Source organism: Diabrotica undecimpunctata, chromosome 3, assembly GCF_040954645.1.
Source record: "Diabrotica undecimpunctata isolate CICGRU chromosome 3, icDiaUnde3, whole genome shotgun sequence".
Taxonomy (NCBI): domain Eukaryota; kingdom Metazoa; phylum Arthropoda; class Insecta; order Coleoptera; family Chrysomelidae; genus Diabrotica; species Diabrotica undecimpunctata.
In genome coordinates, this window is record NC_092805.1 from 5565253 (window position 1) to 5588110 (window position 22858).

At 33.5% G+C, this 22858-nt stretch overlaps 2 non-coding genes across 2 annotated transcripts; one reads left to right on the forward strand and one right to left on the reverse strand.

Annotated features, from left to right (window-relative positions):
- Positions 1-22120: 22120 nt before the first annotated feature.
- Positions 22121-22192, forward strand: TRNAD-GUC (transfer RNA aspartic acid (anticodon GUC)). Its single transcript has one exon. It is a non-coding gene; the product is annotated as a tRNA-Asp (tRNA).
- A 272-nt stretch (positions 22193-22464) lies between these two features.
- TRNAT-AGU (transfer RNA threonine (anticodon AGU)) lies at positions 22465-22538 on the reverse strand. The gene has a single exon. It is a non-coding gene; the product is annotated as a tRNA-Thr (tRNA).
- Positions 22539-22858: the final 320 nt, after the last annotated feature.

Genomic DNA, 22858 nt, shown 5'->3' on the forward strand with positions numbered 1-22858 from the left:
TCACGTTAAAAAATGTCAAGTTATAATTTAAATTTGACTTGTTTCGGAATTTTTTATAAATATGTACAGTAAGTAACCTAAATAATAAATTTATTCCATTGGCTTTTACACACTGTTTATTAAATACCAATAATACATAATAATTATATCACTTTAACTAACGTCTGACATAAAAAGTTTTAAAACTATCTTTAAACCTGCTCTGCATATATTTGAAAAAAGGTTGCATCAGCGGCACTGTTCATCACCACAAAGCAATAAAAAAAGATTAAAAACTTGTAGACATTAAATGAAATGAATAAGAAATAAGTTTAATAAAAATAATGGGCAGAAAGCAGGAATAATTCAACTTATAAAGGCATATAAGATGCAAAGGGATTCATTTGAACAATTGGAGAGCAGAGGCGTGGTGGGATTTAATTAATTTTTTTATATTGAGTGTGTTTAGGGGGTCTATTAATTAAATATTGAAATGCGCTCGATCTCGATGTTATGGTGGTAATGCTTTTTGCCTATAAGACAAGGAAAACTTCTTCAAGTTCGTGGTCTGTGATACCCAGACACGTTAATTAAAGACTTAAATTGTTCAGAAAGCAAAAGAGGTGGTTTGATGTCTATATATGAGCAATCTGTACTGTGTAAATTACAAAGACTAAGGAGAATCAAACTGAACAGCCGGACAAATCAAAATCATACCGAATCGGGAAACCAAAGATAAACGAGCTGGAATAACATACAATAGGTAGATTAAAGACAACTACTGGGAATTGTAGAGGATAAAACAAGAGTAAACCATTAACAAGAAAATAAAGGATTTTACTACAAAACAGACGACTTCTTCGAAGGCGATAAAATAATTAGCACAAACGGCGAAAAAGTTTCGGATTACATGATTCAAGAACTAATCAAAGAAGAAAACATTATTGGCTTTAATCAAGTGATATAGTTCGTAAAAAAGACAAACGAACTTACCCGAAATTGCATATGTTTACTTGCAACGTCATATTTTACGTTCAAATGTCACGTATAACGACACATTTTATGTGAAATGTGACTTTCAGTGTGATATTTTACGTGAAATGTGGCATAGAACGTGACGTAACACTGGGACCTTTTATGTGAAACGTGATCAAAACAGTTTTTGGTATACAAGAGTCCTTTTTCTAGTTATATGGAAGAAGCCGTTTTTTCGTTAGGTAAGCAAAAGAAGTCGTCCCGGAGAAATGGCCAGTTGGTCTTATACAGCCAATATACGAAAAAGGAGATAAGAGGGAATGCCAGAATTACAGACCAAGTACATTGCTAAATGTAATATACCAAATCCTTTCTGGCATTATCTACACTAGATTGTCAGAATACTCGAAATATAATTGGTGATTATCAAAATGGATTCAGACCAAATAGAGCCACTGCAGACAATATATTCATACTTAGAACAATACAAGAGAAAGCTTAAGAATACGACATAGAACTATATAATATGTATAAAGACTTTAAACAAGCTTTTGATAGTGTGAAAATAGATCTAACCTCCGAAATCTAGGTATACCAAAAAAATATATCAGCCTCATAAAAATTACGTTGCAGGGTTCAAAAGCCGCAGTTAGAGTAGATAGATAACTGTCTCCTCTGTTTGACATCAACATGGGGGTGAGACAGGGAGACGCACTTTCAACCATGCTGTTCAACCTAGTTCTTGAAAGATATTGAGAAAAGTATATGGCCCGGTGCAAGAGGACGAAGGAGAATCAGGACGAACGACGAGGTAAATGAACTAAATGAAGGGTATGACATTTTAAGTTATGTGAAAAGTCAAAAACGGTCATGGTTAAGACATGTTCAGCGACAAGAAGACACGAAAACGATAAAGAAGATGTTTCAGTGGAAGCCGGTAGGAAGGCGGAAAAAAGGAAGGCCCAGGACGAGATGGTTGGATGACGGGGAAGACGACTTGAAAACCATGAATATAAGACAATGGAGGAGAACCCAAGAGAGATCTGAATGAAAGGATATAGCCAGACAGGCAAATATCCATCCAGGGTTATAATGCCAAAAGAAGAAAAAGAAAGTACTCGTTATACAGTTTGTGATGTTATTTTGTTATTCTTTTCCTCGTTAGGTTAGAATAATAGAGATACCACCCATTCCTCCGTTTTTTTTGCAGGTAAAGTTTTAGTTAAAGGAAATATGTTTGATTAAACAATTTCTGGTTGTGTTCTGTTACCCCTCATTTTTAATCTTTACTCTGAAACGATTTTCGAGAGAGCCTTAAGTGACACTGAAGATGGAATCAAAATCAACGGACAGACTATTAGTAATCTTCACTATGCTGATGATACAGTCATAATAGCTGATAGCCAAGAAGCGCCACAACGACTAATAGATGGAATAAACAGTGAAGGAGAACGACTGGGTTTGAAGATTAATATAGACAAGACGAAGGTAATGATGGTTAGCAGAACACGAAATATGCAATTAAATTTAAGAGTAAACAATAAGAACATCCAAAAGGTCCCCAAGTTCAGATATCTCGGTAGTTGGATAACTGAAGTTCTAGATCCAGACATAGAGATACGTAGCAGGATTGAGCAAGCCAGAACAGCATTTACTAATATGAGAACCTTGCTAAGCAACAGCAGCCTTAACTTAACGCTTCGATATCGCTTCGTAAAATGTTACATTTACTCCATACTGCTATATGGTGTAGAAACCTGGACCATAAAGGCCAATGTGATGAACTAAATCTTTTAGAGCAGTAGTTTGCAAAATACAGATTGCCACGATGGTAGCCAACATCCAAAACGGATAAAGAAGCAGACACCAAGAAGATAGAATCAAGAACCTGCCAATGAACAAGCAAAATCTCTTACATAAAGGAAGAAATAGAGTTATTAAAATCTGAATTTGTAGATGTTTGATCTAGATAATGATTTAAGCGTCTTAATAAAGATGTCTTATACTTTCTTCTTGTTCCATGTAGGTCGATGGAAATTTTTTCTAATAATGTATCGCTCAAACTGTTAAGGTTTCTGAAATAAAGTTAAATTTGTCAATATTCGAAATAAGGCCAAGAAAATAATGTGTACCAACATCCATAATGTTGGTACACCATTCTTGCCAGGCAGGTTAAATAGCCAAGTATACTTAGATTTTTTAGAGAATTAATTACCACCACTCTTAGAAGATTTACCCCTCGTCCTCAGACGAAGAATGGTGTACCAATATGATGGATGCCCTGCACATTGTGCACATGCTGTTAAGGCTTGGTTCAACAATCACTATCCCAATAGGTGAATAGGACGAACTGGACCGATTTTGTGGCCTGCTAGATCGCGCGATTTAACACCGTGTGACTACTACATCTGAGGCAGATTCAAAGAACTTCTTTATCAAATTCCAATCCGAACAAGGATTATCAAAGCAGCTGACATTATAAGGGCAGAACTGAGGTTAAAAGTAACCACATCAGGAATACGATGCAGGGCAAGAGCGTGAATTAGGAATAGTGGTTCTCATTTTGAACAACAATGACTGTTTTTTTAAGTTTATGTACATACTTAATAAGGCATAATAAATGTTGCAAAAAGCATGATATATCGTTGTTGCGTTTTACCTTTCTTACCGGTTTCATTATTGAAGGTTATTTTAATAATGCATTAAGATTCAACATCTTAGATAATTATTTTTAAAAATAAAATAGACGAACAGCCTTATTTTCGAATATTGACAAATTTAGCTTTATTTCGGAAACCTTAACAGTTTGAGCGATACATTATTAGCAAAAAATTTTGCAAATGACCTCCCCTATTATCCCTTAAAAAATTTCCATCGACCTACCAAACACCCTATATACTTTTAAGAGCGTAGGCGCAAAATTTCGGGCCAATGCTTTTTAAATGCATTCATTTTTTTCGAATCCTAAAAAAACTAATAAGTATTTTTGAAAAATTTGAACGCAGAATGAAAGAATACAATATTACTGAGGGCCGAAAGTCCCTGAAAACTTCTATAATGTTTATTTTAATAAGTTACAGTGGTGAAAAAAAAAAGAGAAAATTTAGTGTGATTTTTAATTTCAAATATCTCATTCAAAAAAACTTTTTGTTTATTCTAAGGGACTTTCGGCCCTCGGTAATAACGTAATCTTTCATTCTGCGTTTAAATTTTTCAAAAATATTTGTTAGTTTTCTCAGGATTCGAAAAAAATGATTGCATTTAAAAAGCATTGGCCCGAAATTTTGCGTCTAAGCTCCTACTACGTCTTTTCGTCTGAGTGATTATAAATTATTTCTTTTCTTCCATCGACTCAGCCGATCTTGTACATCGATTTTTCAGTTTTCGTTTGCTACGATGTAATCTAATCTTTAGTTTCTTTATGCTTTCAAATCACCAATCGGTTACTATAAAGAAAGTTAATAATATGGTGACATTTAAATTTTTGCGGGCATTTAAATTAGTCTACATTTTAAATATAGATGGATCAAATAATTTCCCAACTTTCTTTTGGGTATTTTTAATCTCGGTTATTTGAACACGTCTGATCTAACACCCAGAACATTTTAAGCAGTAACCAGAAGCTTTCCAAGAAGCAATTACACACATTTGAAATTCACGTCTTGCTGATGGTGTCCGTAGATTTTTAAATAAGACTTTATAACCGTGAAAAAGCCGCCTTTCATGTCTCTCATACGTGATATGGATAATGTGTTAAAAATGTTGTTATTTCGATACATTTTTAAGTAGGATAACGATCGGAATAACAAGTTACTTACAAATTGGCTTCATGTGAAACCAGGTGGTTAAGATTTTGTCCGCTTTTTTGCTATTTATCGATGTGGCCAATGTAATTAGCTGAATCAATAACAGTTTAATTGGATTTAATCTTGCGGTAAGTTATTAATATAATGATATAGGTTCAAGCATAAAGGTAAGTCACAAAAAAATAAAATATATAGAATATACACAAGTACGAAAATCAAACAAAACTACATTGTAACCTCCGTAACGACGTGCCGCTTGCAAAAATTCCTCTACCTAGTAAGATGTTTATTACAACAAAATATTTTTTGATCCGTTTTTGATTATTATTATTTTTTTAAAGTAAATTATTATCAAGAAAAGTACCAGCAGTGTACGTAGACTTGTATCCAACCCTAATGGCAAATACCTTAGGTCAGCGGTGCTCAAAAGGTCGATCGCGATCGACCGGTCGATCGCCAAAGTTTTTGAAGCCGATCGCGATTCATGGAGAAAATACGGAGACTGTCCTGACTCACCACACGTGCATGATCGAAATAATTATGAAGCTATGTACTTTTCTTTGCAATTTGACGAGTCAACCGATATGACTGATACTGCCCAGTTGTGTATTTTCATTCGGATGGTATTTTCTGACATGTTGGCTAAAGAAGATTTGTTAACAATGCTGCCCCTGAAAGAAAAAACTCGCGGAAATTACAACAGATGATGCACTATCCATGACTGGCGTTAACAATGGATTTGTTGCATTATGTCGAGCTAACGATGAATTTTCATCGTTTTTTCATTTCATTGCATCATTTACCAGCAAGTTTTGTGTTCCAAAATTTTAAATATGGACGACATCATGCAAATGATAACAAAAATTGTGAATTCAATCAGAGCGCGAAGCTTGCAACGAAGTCTTTTTAAAGCGCAAGTGGAAGCTAGCGACTCTGCTAAACACACTGATTTACTTCTGCATACACATGTGAGGTGGTTGAGCCGTGGAAAATTTTTAGATAGGTTCCAGAAGCTACTTCCCGAAATAATTTTTTTTTTAAAAAAACGAGGGGCGACACTCATCTACTTCAAAACGAACAATGGCTCAGTGATCTGGCTTTCCTAACAGATTTAACAAATCCTTTGAGCCTCCTTAATTTTGAACTACAAGGTAAAAATAAAACAATTATCGATATGATGAGCGCAATACATTCTTTTGTTAACAAATTGAAATTATTAATTAAACAATTTAGCAGAAAGGATTTAAACAACTTTCTATTGTTGAAAAAAAAAAAGTGCTGCAAGCACTTCATAGCGAGTTTGAAAGACACTTCGCTGATTTTAAAAAACTGACAGCTATTGTAACATTTATGTCTAATCCATTTTTTTGTTAAGACGTGGAAAAAATAGCCACTGAAATATCCGTTACGTTCAATATGGAGATTATTTCCGTCCAAAATGAGGTACTGAAAATAATTTAGGATATACACCTTAAATCCAGAGCGACTGATACGAAATTTTGAGACAAGTAGCTCTGCAACTCACAGCATTATTTGGATCAACATACTTGCGTGAGTCTGCATTTTCCCAAATGAAGATAGTGAAATCAAAATATCGTAATCGGCTAACTGACGAACATCTATTTTCATGCTTGCGTTTGGTACTCGATAATTACGTATCATCATATGAAATATTTGTGGATGATATGCAGTGCCATTTATTAACATCAAAATAAAATTAATATAAAAAACATGACTTTAATTACAACTCTCTGTAGTTACAACTTTTTATCAACTAGAAATGTGCAATAAAGTTTTTTATTTTCAAAATTGTTTTTTTACTATGCTTTATTTTTAAACCAGGAGGAGTAAACTAAAAAGACAGATTCACACCCAAGAAAATCACTAGAAAAGTTACCAAATACATCTTCTTTTTTGGTTGACCATATCGGCCTTCGACGGTAATCCAAAAATCGAGGGGTTCGAGCGAAAACCCGATCCAAAATCATTGTTCGGAGATAATCGCGATTAAAGATTTTCGTAACATTGAAGGGGCTTTAAAATCGTCATTGGAAGTTGTTTCAAATATTAGTTAAAGCCAAACAGTAGAGAATTTATTGTTTAGTTAGAATAATTAATTTTTAGTTTATCTTATTAAAAGGTATTTACAAAAAAAAATTAAACATGATATTTATCGGGTTTTTCCTCGCTGAGTGAGTACAACATTTGATTTTATTGGTTTTTATTTGGTTTTTATTTTTAATTTTGTTAATTATAAAACAAAAATAAACTGTATTTTATTCAAATAAAACAAATAATAATCTACATTCTTTTTAGGAAATTAAAAGGTAATATCTTCTTCTTCCGATTTATCTCCCATCATTATGTCTGGAATTCGATCTACGACCTTATTCCCTATTTTTAAACTTGATATCCAAGCATGCAGCTGTTCCGGAAAAATGTTTTCTTGGCACATCTTCATTAAATCCTTTTTTTTTATTCGCTTATTGGAAGAGTACTTTTGTATAACTTTGGTAAATTACCCGGAGTTGGTAAGTCTAGGGTTGCTTTTTGGGATAAAATTTGTTTTGGCCTTTTAGACCGTGGAGTAGGAAGTTTTTTGGGGATTCAAACCAATATCTTCTGACATGTTTAAACACTTTAATTATTCTGAGAGATCGTAGTTGAAAAAAATTTTCCTTCTTTCACCTTTAATATATTTTAGTCTCTTGATTTTTAACCACTGCAGAGTATTACCGTCAGAATCTACTGTTCTGTTTTGCAATATATTTGCTGCAAGTGACTTTAAATCTAAAAATTCATTATATTTTATTTCTTTTACCTTGTATGGACCTATATTATGTTTCACATTGTCTACTGTCTTCATTTTCTGTTTTCTTGCTGGTTGAAATATATTTCTCCAGTCATTCATGCAAGTTACATTTACATGTTTACTTGCATATTCTATCTATTGCCTAGTGCATAGAATCCACTTCCATATAAGTATGTCCTGCTTCTAAGAACTTTTGTTCTATAATTTCCAATTGGTCAATATTTTCTACGTTCCACAACAGCAGTACGGCTATAAACTGATTACGGTTTTGACCGCCACAAGTATCTGAAAAAATTTTTACATGCTTAACCTCAGGCCTTAAGCATTTACTTAAATAGTAATACATACAAGTTCCGATTTCAGAGCTACCCTTTTTGCCATTGATTTCATTCCAGCATAAGCAATATGCGTTATTGGGTAACGGTGATTCCCAAATAGTAAGATTGTATACTACCAATTTTCTACGATAGTATAATTGACTAATAGATCCTTTGGGTATTTGTAAAATTGCTTGTAAATCCAATGTTACAGACATAAATGTCTTGTCTTTATTTGCTTTGTCTTTTTCTATTTTTTTAGCGGCCTGACAAATTTCGTTTCTTTTTCTATGTTCTTCGTAGATTATTTCAAGTTTTTTTCTCTGCTCTAGATCAGCCTTAGCATATTTGGCACAGATAAGACACTGGTCCTTTGTGGGCGTGAAAAAACTTAGATTATACTCTTCACAAAAAATAGATCGATATTTACGTAAAGCAACAGGGTCTCTATTATTTTCGATGCAGATATCTAAGTAAAGCTGGTACATTTTTTTGATATTTAGAGTGGGATCTCTAAAGTATTTTCTAATGGTATCCTTTCGGGTATAATGAGATTCCATAACTAGAAAGGATTCAATATGACTTTTAACAAATAGAACATCTTCAGCCTTTGTTTTGTTAACTGGTTCCTGTTTTACGCGATTGTCTTCTTTAGAATAGCAACCAGTAGAATCACTGTTAGCTACATCATTTATTATAACATCTGGGTATATACACAGCGTTTTTGTAAAAAACTTTTGGCACACTGAAATCCGTTCGTTGTGAGCTAGTGGAAAGAAACATTTCTTGCTAAATTTTCGTTCCTTTCTTTTGCAAGTTTTAAGGACAAGTCTAGTCCTAATTTTGTTTTACAGTTATATTGTGCAAAATTAAATTTTTTCTATATTTAAAATCTAGACTCCAGTAAATTCTACAGAGTTTGTTTCTGTAATCTTCAGAAAACTTTTCAGTACACTTAAATTTACATTTATCACAATTGAATTGCTGGGGTACCTTGGGAGCTCTGATTTTGTTTTTCGTTATATATGTGCTCCCTTCTGACCGTCTTTTTTTCGCAATATTCAATTTCCATTCAGCGGGATTACTTTTACGCCACCTTTTTGGCTTTGTTACCTTACGCAGTACTGTTTCTAAAATGCCTTCAATTATTAATGTCACTAAAGATGTAGACGTCTCAGAGTATAAAATTTTCTTACGTTGAACTTTTTTTGGTTTACGAGATCATTTTCAGATACACCAATATCTTCAGAATCCAAAAATGACTCTGTGCAGTAGTTTGGATCCACGTCAGAATAATCACCTCCAAATAAAGAAGTAGTATCGTCAACTTAAATCAAACTATACTTTTGTTAGAGAACGCAACGTCCGTAATCATGCCCAGACATAAGTGAACTAATCAGAACTACCGACCCAAAAAGGTAAATCATTGTACTTCCTGTAACCTAAAATTGATTTACTGGGTTTTCGCAGGACAAAAATGTGCTGAAATTTAATAAAGTATCATAGTATAAAATTCTTTATTGGATTTTCGCATGAATATATTTTGTTAAAATTAACAGCTTTGTAATCTTCATATCCGATAAATGTATTTATATATTTTTAAAATCTTAACTTGTGAATTTCTTTTAAAAAGAAAGCAGTTAAGTTGTTCTAGCTTATTTTTCCTAGAACTGATTTTATAGTTCAGACATTTATTATGAATTTCAATTTCCGATAAAATTAATTATCTGTTTTTAACTCAGAAATATTTAAAATAAAATTAGTAACTTTACACAGGAAAAGAAGATAAATGATTCTACCGGATTCTCATATTATAAATATGTTTACTTCAAAGTATTTTTATTAGTAAAGGTATATTATCGGGTTGGTGTTATTTAAAAATATGAGTTAACGGTTTTTACCATGTTTGGTTTTTATCAATTATTGTGCTTAAAAATGTTAATATAAATTAAAAAAATTTTTCAGTGATAGAAGACGTGTTTTTAATACAGAAGAAATAAAAATACCGGATTTCATAATTTTGTCATTTATCGGGTTTTCGCTCGAACCCCTCGAAATATTATATTATACTAATACGTTGCTAAAGAGTTTTAAAAGCCACTGTTTCTATATAAAGCAGAATAAAAATCTAAAAATTAAAAGAATCACGCAGAAAACACAAAAAATCGCCGATATAACTTAATTAACCTATGAAATGCCATTAGTGTTAAAATTTCATACGAGTGGAGTAAACTTGTCTGAGGTTGGATCAATTACAAACAAACATTGCGGCGTGGTAAATTTGAATTGCTCCTCCTGCTTTAAAAACAGGGTCGATCTCCGGACGCTTGCAGTTTATGTGGTAGATCCCATGCACTATAAGTCTGAGTCTCACTGCCTTAGGTCAATAAAGAAAGTAGCTAGGTTACTCTTTAACCAATAGCGGCGCTTTCAGCCAAATGCGGATAGTGAGGTGCTACGTTCTTCCAGTGTTACTATATGCAGTTGAAGCCTGGACACTGACACAAGCCACTGAAAAACGAATCGAAGCCTTCGAGATGTGGATATACAGAAGGATACTAAAAATATCTTATGTGGACCATGTCACCAACGTTGAGGTCCTACAGCGCATGACAAAAGAAAAAGAAGTGCTTAATTTAATTAAAATATGTAAGCTTGAGTACCTCGGCCACGTGATGCGGAACGAAGAAAAATATCGAATTCTTCAACTCGTTATGCAGGGTAAAGTATTTGGCAGAAGAGGACCGGGACGCCGTCGTATCTCGTGGTTGAAAAATCTCCGACAATGGTTTGGGATGACCTCAGCGGAGCTGTTTCGCAGAGCAGTCAACAAAACCATGATAGCCTTGATGATCGCCAACATCCGGACCGGATAAGGCACTGAAGAAGAAGAAGAACTTCTATAATTTCCAATCTCAGTTTCAAAACCAGTACTTAATCCAACCTTTAGTAGTAGCCCCATCTTTTACCTCTACTCTATAGAAATATAGACACCTTTGGACTAAGCAAAAAAAGACACTTTGTAAAAGAAAAAGATCTCTTGACTGTCGTCTCCTCTGGTGTATACAAGGTCTTTCTTCTCTTGACTCTCGACACCTCTAGGTATGCTCTTAGTGATAAAGACTAGTTAAAAAGAAAAATACCTTAATTTAACTATGATTTGTATTACATTTGGTTACATATCCTGATTACTTTGAACCAAACCTATTAATACAGTCCTAACAATTCCGCAATTATTCTAATGAAACTTTAATTGTACAGTTCCTATAATTTAAAAAACAAAATTCTATATAGTTAATAGGCAAACTTTGTTTTATATATTTTATTTTATATACGTTTGTATTAAAAAACAAGAAATATATATTTAAAGTATTTTTTTACACTATTTAAAAAATAATTAAAAATAGTGGTTTAGTTTACGTCGCCTAATTTGAAATGTACTTGTTTTGATGAACTATTCGATCGGAACTTATTTGATTTCATTTATCTCTAATAGTATATTGCGTTACTCATTATGCTAACATAAACAGCCTGAATACAAATACCTCAAAAAGCTCACATGGATCACTCCACGTTCATGGTATACGAACAGTTTCATTATTAACCTTACTTCTTCCATTACCACAAATTGTAATGGAATACAAAAGCTTAATAGTACAACGTAGAGGTGGGATACACTCGTGGAACAGCTACTGAGTTTGGTCTGCTTTGGGGTTAGGTATTTAAAGCTTGTGATATTTTTGCTATTGATAAATTCTACATTTACGATAAACAAATAAGACTGGTAAGGGTTACAATACGTTAAGTGGTTTGCAAAGTAAAAATACAGGGTGACATAAAGATGCACTCGACTGACAACTTTTCAACATAGTCTTGGAAACATTGGTTGGAGTCGCCAGACTAGACAACAGGGGAAATATATTTAACAGATCATGACAAATTATGGCCTATGCATATAATTTAGACCTAACTGCTCATAGAGCAGGATGGCTAGAAGAAGTTCACACCACTTTCTCAAATGCCTTAAAAAATATGGGCCCACAAATAAATAAAAAAAAGCAAAATGATGACTCTCTTAACTACGATAATAAAACTATTTATAAAAGCCTATTCATAAGGACAAATTGGAATCACAAATAAAGACCAGAGAAGACCAACAAGGCTTCAGCAAGGATGGAAGAGGGGGATGAAGGCATACAAACTATCTCTCAGGCAAAATGTAAAAAAGTTGAGATGATTTAAAAAAAATCTCGGGTCGTATAGTAAAGAGCATACCAAGTTAAAGATATAATCTCAAAATGGATAATTAAGTCTCTTAGTAGAGAGAAATAATTTTTTCGCATGACATCGCAACAGCCAGGTATTTACCGAGTTGTTCCGTTAATATATATCTGTAGTAAGAAATCCTATATGTTTTCTGCAGAAATTTCGGTGAGGCTTTTTAATTATTAAGAATTTATTGGGAAAATGCGATCATTTCGAATTTTCTTCTTAAAATAATCTTTTTAAGCAAAGCTTCTATACTGGCGTTTTATTACTTTTTCTCATTGTAAAATGCTGAGAGCAGCGTCACAGAACTAGCGCCACGAGAAGGCGTCACGAGTAGCGTCACGAAATAGCGATTCTTCACATCGATTCACTACTCTTGAGCAATGTGTTTTAAATTGCAAGTAAACAATTAAAAGAATATCTGTCAATAAATGATTCGATTCGTAATGATTGTTAACATTTAAAAGTCATAAATGGCATCCATTTAATAACAATATTAATTCATCTGTTTAAATTTTTATGACATTACTTCAAATGATATTTATTTATATTTTATTATTAATTTAACATTTCGTCTAAATTTGACAGGTGTTTCAGAAGTAAACAACGTATAATTTGTTAATAGGTTAGCAGGTGGCGTTAGGAGCAAACAGAATAATTTATTGTTTTTCGAGCAACAAATTTGCTTGACATTTTGACAATAGGTAGAAAATAGCTCAACGATCAAAGTCTACCCTATGTCTGTATGTTTCTGAATGTAGGGAAGATTGATATCTCACAAGAGTGACATTAATATGAACAATGTACAAGCCTGTGTATTTAGTAAACATTCAGTCGCGATGGTTCATGCTCCAAACTATGTTGAAGTAAAAATATTGGCAAGGGAAATAAATCACAAGAAAAGATTGTTTTTAGAAACGTGTCTAATTAAAACCACACACAACACCTTGAATATAAACGCGGACATTAAGAATTTAAGTGCTATATATAGTAATCTACCCATTAAGAGAGGAGTGAGACAAGGAGACGTAATATCGACAAAGCTTTTCAACCTAGCCCTAGAAGACGTCTTCAAAACTACAAATTGGTCAACCTATGGCATTAACGTTAATGGCAACAAGTTAAACCACCTCAGATTCGCTGACGACATAGTGATTATAGCGAGCACATTCGAGGAACTGCAAATTATAATGGGGGAACTAGCAGCCAGCTCCCAATACGTCGGCCTAAAAATGAATATGAAAAAAACAAAAATAATCACAAACACAGATGACCCCAGACTATAACTATAAATGGCAGTGAGATAGAACAAATCCAGGAATATATCCAACTAGGCCAACTCCTGAGACTTGACAAAGAGAACCAAAGTGCGGAAATTACTAGAAGAGCAAGACTAGCATGGGCAGGATTTGGAAAACATAGTTGGATACTTAAGAACCGCAAAATACCCCAATACTTGAGGAGCAAAGTGTTCAACCAATGCATCCTTCCTATCATGACATATGGATGTCAAACCTGGACCCTAACCAAGGCAAACATGAATACTAGCCACAACAGAAAGAACAATGAGAAGAGCAATGTTAGGTATACGACTGTCAGATAAAAATAAGAACGACTAGGTAAGATTCAAAACAAAAGTCGCACACACTGCTAGGCTCTCTAGCTTCTATGCCAAAGCTTGCAATGAAGTTTGCATAAACATAGGAGAAGGGACAGACAGGTCAAAGTAGGGCGCTACTAATATAAAATTAAAGTGTTATATGGTTGAATGCTCAAGTACTTTTGCTCCTAGAGCATCTTCAGAGGCATAATCTATCCAAGAATTTGGTGAATGTCATAAACATTAACTAATAGATTTACACACCACGATACAAAGGACAAATAGTTTAAAAATTATTATATATTTGAAGAAGCTACATATTGGGTGACAGCAGGAGAGAGAACACCTTCGGCAGATTAAAACGTCTTCTGCAGAAGAAAGGCCTATAACTTTTTACTGTTGTATAGTATTGTACAGTTATATATTATGGTATACAAAGGTTTGAAATAATAATCAAGGTCTTTGTACAACAAGAAAACTTTTATTTTGTTTACACTTCATTATATTTAAAATAATTTTATGCTAATTGTCTTTTTCAGCCGATGTGCTTTCTTAAAATAAAAGTTTCTATCAGTTTCTACTTTCTTCACTTAAGTACTGAAGCAAGTCTCTTACGTCTTTTATTTTAGACTCAATCATAGAAACCCGAGGCAAAGGTGTAAAAGTAAGGTCAAGTGGCACCGTTTTTGCATATTTCAAAGTAGGTTTTAGAGGCAGCCAGTGTCCCACAAGGTTTATATTTCAGCACGAGATACTCTTGTATATCAAACTCACAATCTTCATTCACAGGCTTCTTCAAAAAATAAGGAAGAAGAGCTGCATCCCAGTCATAAATTATAGAGAAATCATGATTGAGGCAGAAAGGAGGAGTTTGTCTGCACTGTACGACTTTTTTTAGGCAGATTTTGGGTTTCTCCACCTCTGGAACTCTTTTTAAGGCCTGTCTTATAACCCCAAAATTTTTGTCACACTGACTAAAAGAGTGTCGACGAACAGGATAAATATGTGTCACTTCGACTCTGTATAGCTTTGATATACAAGAACAGAACCGTAATAAAGTCTGATTTTTATTTTGACCTCCAGTTGCATCTGATAGAAGAACAATATGCTTGGTATTAGAATAATCTGCTAATTTATTGTGAATACAGTCAAAGATGAATAAAGCAACACTACTTGCTCCCTTTTTACATTGAGATTCATCATGGTAAGATTATTCCCAGTAGTGTCTTTAAACAACTGTTAAAACTGCTCAAAAATGTTCTTAATCATTAGGTCTGGTTTATCGAAGTACAATCTGTTTAATTTTCCAGGGGTGTAGTGACTTGGTTTATGTGAAATATATTTTAAATGTTCTAAAGCCATAGAATAAACACCATCTGAAATTTTTCTTTTGTTTCCGTGTTTTTCACGTTTTTCATTAAGTAGAGTATTTTAAACAATTTTTTTCTGTAATATTCTTACACGCTTCACTCCTACTTGATATAATTCAACAAAAAAGGAACGACAGACGGGCACATCACAACCGAAAGTTTTAAGCTTGCTAACTTGCTAGAAGAGTGTCTTGTGCTTTTTTTGAGCCATTATCATAAAAGGTGTTAAATAAACGCTTTTGATCTTGCAAAGTTATTTTTGCAAAACATTTTTCTACACAACACTTACGGACAACAGAAAATACCTTACTCTGTACAGTTTTTTCCGTAAATTTTGACACATACTTCTGTCCACTCTGTCTCTTAGATTTTGTCACGTTTACTTTCCAATGGTCTTTTTGACCAATTTTCTTTTTGGCACCTTTTGACACTGCGTTATCTAAAATAGCTTTACGACCATTGCTTTAAAATACACTTAAATTTACAGTTTAAAATATAACAATATAAAGACGAAGAAAGTGTCGGATGTGCTGTTACTTCCACAAATAACAGACTAGCAATGTATAGACTACCCAAGATGACCAGTATATTCACAACAGAACTCTACGCTATACTTAAAGCTCTAGAGGTTCCAATGCAGGCTATCAAAAACTTAGCAATCTGCACAGATTCATTATCATCCATAAATTCGATTAGAAAAATCTACACGTCAAATCCTTTAGTTAATGAGATCCACGAAAGATGTACAGCACTTGCTAAATCAAACACTTCGGTTTCGATGATATGGAATCCTTCACATGTTGGTATTAAAGGAAATGAGAATGCTGACCACGCAGCAAATGAAGCACGTCGCTCTGACCTTACAGATGAAAAAGTCCAAATGTTTCAAGATATAATAATTGAAATTAAAAAGTTATCTACCTCAATGTGGCAAAATCAATGGAACAGCCTAACCAAACATTTTAGGACCTAGAATTGTTACTACGGAAAGAAAATCGAAGACCATCATTAGAAGGCTTAGAATTGGGCACACCCGGCTAACCCACGGATATCTGATGGTTCCCGAAGAACCTCCAAACTGCCAATATTGCAACTCCCGTCTAAGTGTACACCATATACTTGTGGAATGTAACCAGTACGCAGCAGCACGGATCAAACATGGTATCCACGGAAGTTTATGTGATATCTTAAAATCTAAAAACAATATGTCTAATGTGATAGAGTTCCTTAAAAATTGTAAATTATATCACCTGTTGTAATTGTATCATCTATCTATATTTCAATTTTGTAATCATCCGCTAGTTTTTTATTTTCTTTTTTTTTAGATATCATCTGTATTGAAATTTATTAAATCAACTTAATTTATTGTTTTCTGTAATACAGTTCCTCGTGTCAATGGCCCATCGAGCAAAAAGACAAAAGAGGGAATCTAATCGTTATGAAAAGGCGACCAAAAAAGTGGCCTCTGATGGCGGACATATCCGGAAATGCGAATGCGCCAAATTTAAATTTTCCGACACTTATTAACAGTAGCTATAAAATAGTTTTTAGAATGTGTCTTAGACGAGAAAATTTTAATTAAATATTAACGATAACAGTCTAAAATGTGAAACAATTGTTAAAAAACTTCAATATAAATAAGATTTCATGTGACAGTTGGGACAAATAATAACATAACCCAACTAAATTTGATTTCTTAAACAAGGAAAGACTCTCTTTCCTTGTTTAATTTGGCCTCTCAAGATGGCACTTCCTGTCTAACAATATTTTTGCCCCCACTACCTTTACATTCCCTCTTTTGTCTTTTTGCTCGATGCAATGGCCACAGCAGCCGAGACATGTAATTTGAAATAAAAAAAAAAAAAATATAACATAACCTCAATCACATTGTGAGAAATTTACCAAAACGGAGTTGATTTAGAGGCACAAATCTTTCTCAGCTGTGCCAACACTAAAAAAATTGTTGTACGAACGTAAAAAACCGTAATATCGTAGAAAATATTGGTAGACTGACAGAGAACAACATAAAGAGTTCAATTCTGTGTTCTCCGGAAGAAGGGCACATATGCCTATAGGCCCTTATTCTAGCCACCTCCTCAATTATTAATAGTTGTTAACAACTACCAAATTTCCGCAGAAAACGTACAGGTTGCCTTCTTATTGGGTATTATAAACGGAAAAACTCGTCTATTGCGACGTCATGGACACCGTTAAATAATGCTTATTTCCCTGAAGTATCTCTGTAATTTGGGACATCAAGAACATAAATATATTATGTTTTATTCTCGATAATTATTACTAACTTACTGTTACTGTATAATGCGCGAGATGCACGACAGCAAAAAGTCAAGCTACGTGCCATTAATTTGCGTCAGTCAGTTGTTTATATTTCGTTCATTAGCGTCAATCACGTTTGGATAAAGATTGATGTACTTCGATCTCCATAAAGTTGCAAAAAAATAAAACGTTTTCTATAAATCTGTTGTAGCAAGTAAATCAAGATAATTTTCACAATAGTACAGTTTGCAACACTGTAAGTTGGGCAAGGTTTGTTAATTGGACGTAATTCATTACCTAGTTAATTAATTGTATAATACACAATGGTCTTAATTATAAGTGCTCTAATATTATAGTTGATTAAATAATAAAATATTTTGTATATAATGCGTTTAAAAAATAAATTCCTCATCAGTTTTGGATGTACCGAAATACATATACTGCGTTGCAAATTCTAAGAGATGGGAAAACAGAAAAGCTTGAAGAAGCTTATTGCGCGTTGACCAAATTTTATATTCTTCTTCTTCTATTCTTCTTATCCAAGAAACCTCTTTCCTTCCTACACCTCTATGGCCTTCTATTTTACCATTCGGGATCTGTTATAGCATTCTATGTCGACTTCCCCTCACTATATGTCCCAGATCAGACATTTTCTGTTGTTCAACAGTATTTAGAAATTCTCTATCTTTGTTGACTCTCTTTAGTATTTCCTTATTAGTTTTTCTTGCTGTCCAAGGTATCTTCAGCATCCGTCTGTGAATCCACATTTCCAATGCTTCAATTCTGTTCATACTTGATAGTTTTAGTGTCCATAGTTCTGCTTCATATAAAAGTACAGACTAAATACAGCACTTAACTATTCTTTGTCTGAGTTCTAAACTGAGATGATTTTTGCAAAGAAATGTCTTCAGAATTTGAAGACATTCAATAATTTTTGTCAGAATTACTGTATCGTCATGGCATCAGGCAAAGATGGCACTGGAAGAAGATTCGAGTAACTGACTTTCCTCATTTTGATAGTGTTAAAAGTTCCGTCTGTTTGTATGTGGATTATAATTCATGTAGTAAAGATTTTCTTATCTCTCCACTTTGGAGTTATTCCAGCAGCCTAGATATCTAAAAAGTTCCACCCTGTACAGTATTTTATCGTTTAATTTTACTACTGATTCTACACTCAGGTGCAAAAAAATCGATCCATGGGTATTATTTGCTGAAAAAAGAAAACGCTTGAAGATATTAGTTTTAAATCAGGTATATATGTAAAAGTATATGTTAGATTAAAATACTTTTAACAGATTATCCAAAAAATCATTTATTTATAGACATACGCCAAAACTCAAAAATACAAGAATATTCAAAACTTTCTGAAATTAAGAAAAACATTGATAATAAATCAATATCTAGTGTTTCCCCCTCGGGCCCTTATAACAGCCTGTACACGTCTAGGCATTGAGGTAATTAACCTCTGGATATCAAATTGATCCAATTGGTCCCATATTTCTTGAAGAGCCGCTGTAAGTTCAGCCAAGTTGTTTGGACGGGTACTCGTGCTCGAAGACGTCTTCCCATCATATCCCATAGATGTTCTATGGGATTGAGATCGGGACTGCAAGCTGGCCAGTTCATACGGACAATTCCCACCTCCTCTATATATTAGTTGACGATTCTAGCACTGTGAGGACGCGCGTTGTTGTCCATAAAAATAAAATTAGGTCCAATGAAAATAGCAAAAGGTACCACATGCTGATCTAAAATACTTGTTATGTATCTTGCAGCTGTCATCGAACCTCTATCTACAATAACTAAATCAGTATGAGCTTCTGAACTGATACCAGCCCAAATCATAATGAAGCCTCCCCGATAACTTATTCTTTCCGCAATATTACATTGATATCGCAATATCGCTCTCCGTGTCTTCTCCAAACTCTTTCTCGGCCATCTGGTGACCTTAGACAAAATATGGACTCATCTGAGAACCATACATTGCCCCAATCTGCATCACTCCAGTTTTCATGTTCTCTTGCAAAAGCAAGGCGAGCTCTTCGATGTTCTATGGATAGTATTGGAGATAGGGCTGGCCTTCCGGATAATAAATTACCTTCTACAAGTCGTCGACGAACTGTCCATCTGCTTACATCCACATTTCTTACTTCGCTCAGACGATTTGCCAGTTCAACTGAAGTTAGATGCCGATTTTTCAAACATGATGAGACCAGAAATCGATCATCTCTTTCGGATGTTACCCTTCTACGACCTGATCCTGTTACCGGTGTCGCTAAAACGCCAAACTGCTCTTTGAACCGAAGATCGACTAAAACTCAACATTTCACCTGCATAATATTGGCTACGACCATCTTGAACTAAAGTCACCGTGCTTGCAGCATCTGTTGGAGTTAGAGACATTTAGGAAGGATAATTAAATAAAAATATAACACGTTTTGAAAATAAAATCACTACACTAGTAGGGTTGTTAAATTAAAAACATTCATTCATTAACAACATTCAATAATTATCTACTTGCTTTAGACCCTTTTTGACAAAAACCTGAAATACCAATTTGTTTTAAGAAATATAAAAAGCAATATTAAAAATATTATTTTATTTCTCGTATACGAGGGTACACCTAAATTTACATACGTAATTTAATGTCTCTAACATTATATAACTTCAAATAAATAAGAAATAAGGAATGGATCGATTTTTTGCACCTGAGTGTATATTAGTTTTTTCTATTACTATCCATTTTGTTGTTTTTTTGCGTTGATAATTAATTGTTGATAGTTATTAGCATAAACATGTTAAATTTTCGATTGCATTTAGTGAATATTTATACGTTTCCCCCAAATCACTTTTAAAAATGTTGCGCCTACTCCATCTCTACAAAGTCTTCTCCTGCGATGGAGTAGTTAGCTTGACCATCACAGCCTACTACTAATAGACTGGCTGAAAATCAGGATTGTTTACAGGCTGACCCCGTATCATTAGCAGAACAAACAGTACGGGATAGTTAGAGTAGGGATCGTGACTTGGCTAAAATCAATCCCGGATTCCTCTCTTTGAGCAGATTTGCTATTTGCCTGCAGACAAATACAAGCTTAGTGTAGGTTAAATAGCGTATTTTGCATCGTCAAGAGGGGAATTCTTGATGACGGGGTGACTGCAACTAATGCCAGTAATGTATATTGATAATTAGTATATAATTTTTTAAATAAATGTGGTTTAGCGAATTGTGTTTTTGTGAACTTTTATTTTTTAATATAAAATCATCCCTAAATGGATGGCTATTTATTTATGAATGCAATAGCCTTGAATGCTATTGGTTGGGCTAGTTCTAAATGCGCACATGGCAATTCTTAGTGACGTTGATTGAATTGAGTTTAGTTTTTTAATGTAGTTTTTTTGGCAGTACCATAACATATTGAGCCGTAGTCTAATTTGCTACGTATAAGTGATTGGTATAAGTTTAATAGGGTTCTTGTATCTGCTCCCCACGTACGGTTTGAGAGAATTTTCAGGAGATTAATTCTAGGTTGACATTGTTTTTGCAAGGTATGTATATGTCTTTTCCAGTTTTGGGTGCAATCTAGAGTTAACCCCAGGCAATTTATTTCGTTTGTTTCTTTTAGAATATGTCCATTTAAAGTTAGATTAACGTTCTTTATATTTTTCCGTTTGCTGAATATTATGTACTGTGTTTTTCAGGAGAAAAGTTAAAACCAGTTTTAAGTGACCATTTTTCCAGCGTGTGTATAAAACTTCTATATTAGTTCAGCCGTACATTCCACACTTCTGCTTTTGTGGTAGATAATAAAGTCGTCTGCGTATAAATTGGCTTTAATCGGTAATCTCATTTCGTCCAAGATGTTATTTATTGCAATCAGAAACAATGTTGGGCTTAAAATGGAGCCTTGCGGAATTCCATTTTCAAGAGAGCGAAATTAATTTTTAGTTATGTACTTAGATAGTTATTAAACCTTTGCTGACATCTTAAAGACAAGCTCTGATTATCAATAAACTTACAAATGAATAATAATATGAAGTTGTCTCCCACATGAATTTTCCAAAAGTGTTTAAGTCAGTACTTAAGGTAGTTTGAAAAAAAAACCAAATGTTTAACTTCTTAAAAGCCATGATTTTTTGTTCAAATCTTATTTTCAATTGTCTTGAAACAAAAATTTGAACCTGACTGATTCTATTCCAAAGAAACATTTAATTATATTCTTAAACAGAAAAACTTCGTTCCTGAAAAATTTGCGGTTTTGACTTAAGACCTTTTGGAATCCACCTCTTCCTATTATTACAAACAATTGATTTGTTTCTAACCACCGATTTCTTTGATCTCGATATTATAATAAATTTCATTAGTTTGACGAGATAACGCAATACAATGAGTTTTAATGCATTTTCTGTTAGCTTAACTGTTGCTTTAGCCAAATAAGCTTTTCTAAATATTGCAGCTACATCTCTAAGAATTACCTCTCATCGATTTTGAATAAGACATTTTTCTACTTCAATTTCATAAGAAGACGGCTGTCCAATGGCTAAATGATATAAAGTAACTAAATAAAGTATTATTAAAGTATTAATAATTACTAAAGTAAGTAAATAAAGTAATAAAAGATAAATAGTACAAAATAATAATATAGGTAACTTTCCTATATGTATAGATAGAAACTTTCCAATTAAAGTGTGGTGTATTATAAAATACAGATAAGTCCTCGGTAGTATAGTGGTCAGTATCCCCGCCTGTCACGCGGGAGACCGGGGTTCGATTCCCCGCCGGGGAGGACTTTTTGTTTTTATTTTTCGCGTGATGTGGGTATTAAAAGTTTTTAAACTAAATATATCTACAAAAATCAAGTTTCCCTAAAATAACAATTTTGAAATTTAATACAAAATTTGTTATTTGTTTCTGTTTTTTTAATTCTTTCTGAAGATGGTTTAATAAAAACTACTTAATATCAATATAAAATAAAATAAAAAGTCGTACAGAAACATGAGAAACAAACCTTTATTATAAAAATGTTAGTTCTAACTAAAAAAGTAAAAATGTTCACTGAGGCCCCGGCGAGATTCGAACTCGCGATCTCCTGTTTACTAGACAGGCGCTTTAACCAACTAAGCCACGGCGCCGTTGAATTATATAATTTTATCACGGTATATAAAACGATTTCGATTTTCTTTCAATGCAATACAGGACCAAAACTTCTTTCTGCAAGGAAGAATAAAGATTTAATTACAAATTAGAAAAACAAGGAATGATAAATAATAATACATAAGAAAACAAGTTTTCAAGTTTTTGACGAAGTTCTGGCTATTTTGAAGTCGTATTTCTTTGTACATGATGACAGAGATACACCAAACGAAATTTACTATAATAATTAAAAATATAATATGTAGATTGAAAAATGTTCTTCATTCTTTATAAATAACACTGGTCTGCATAAAAAATC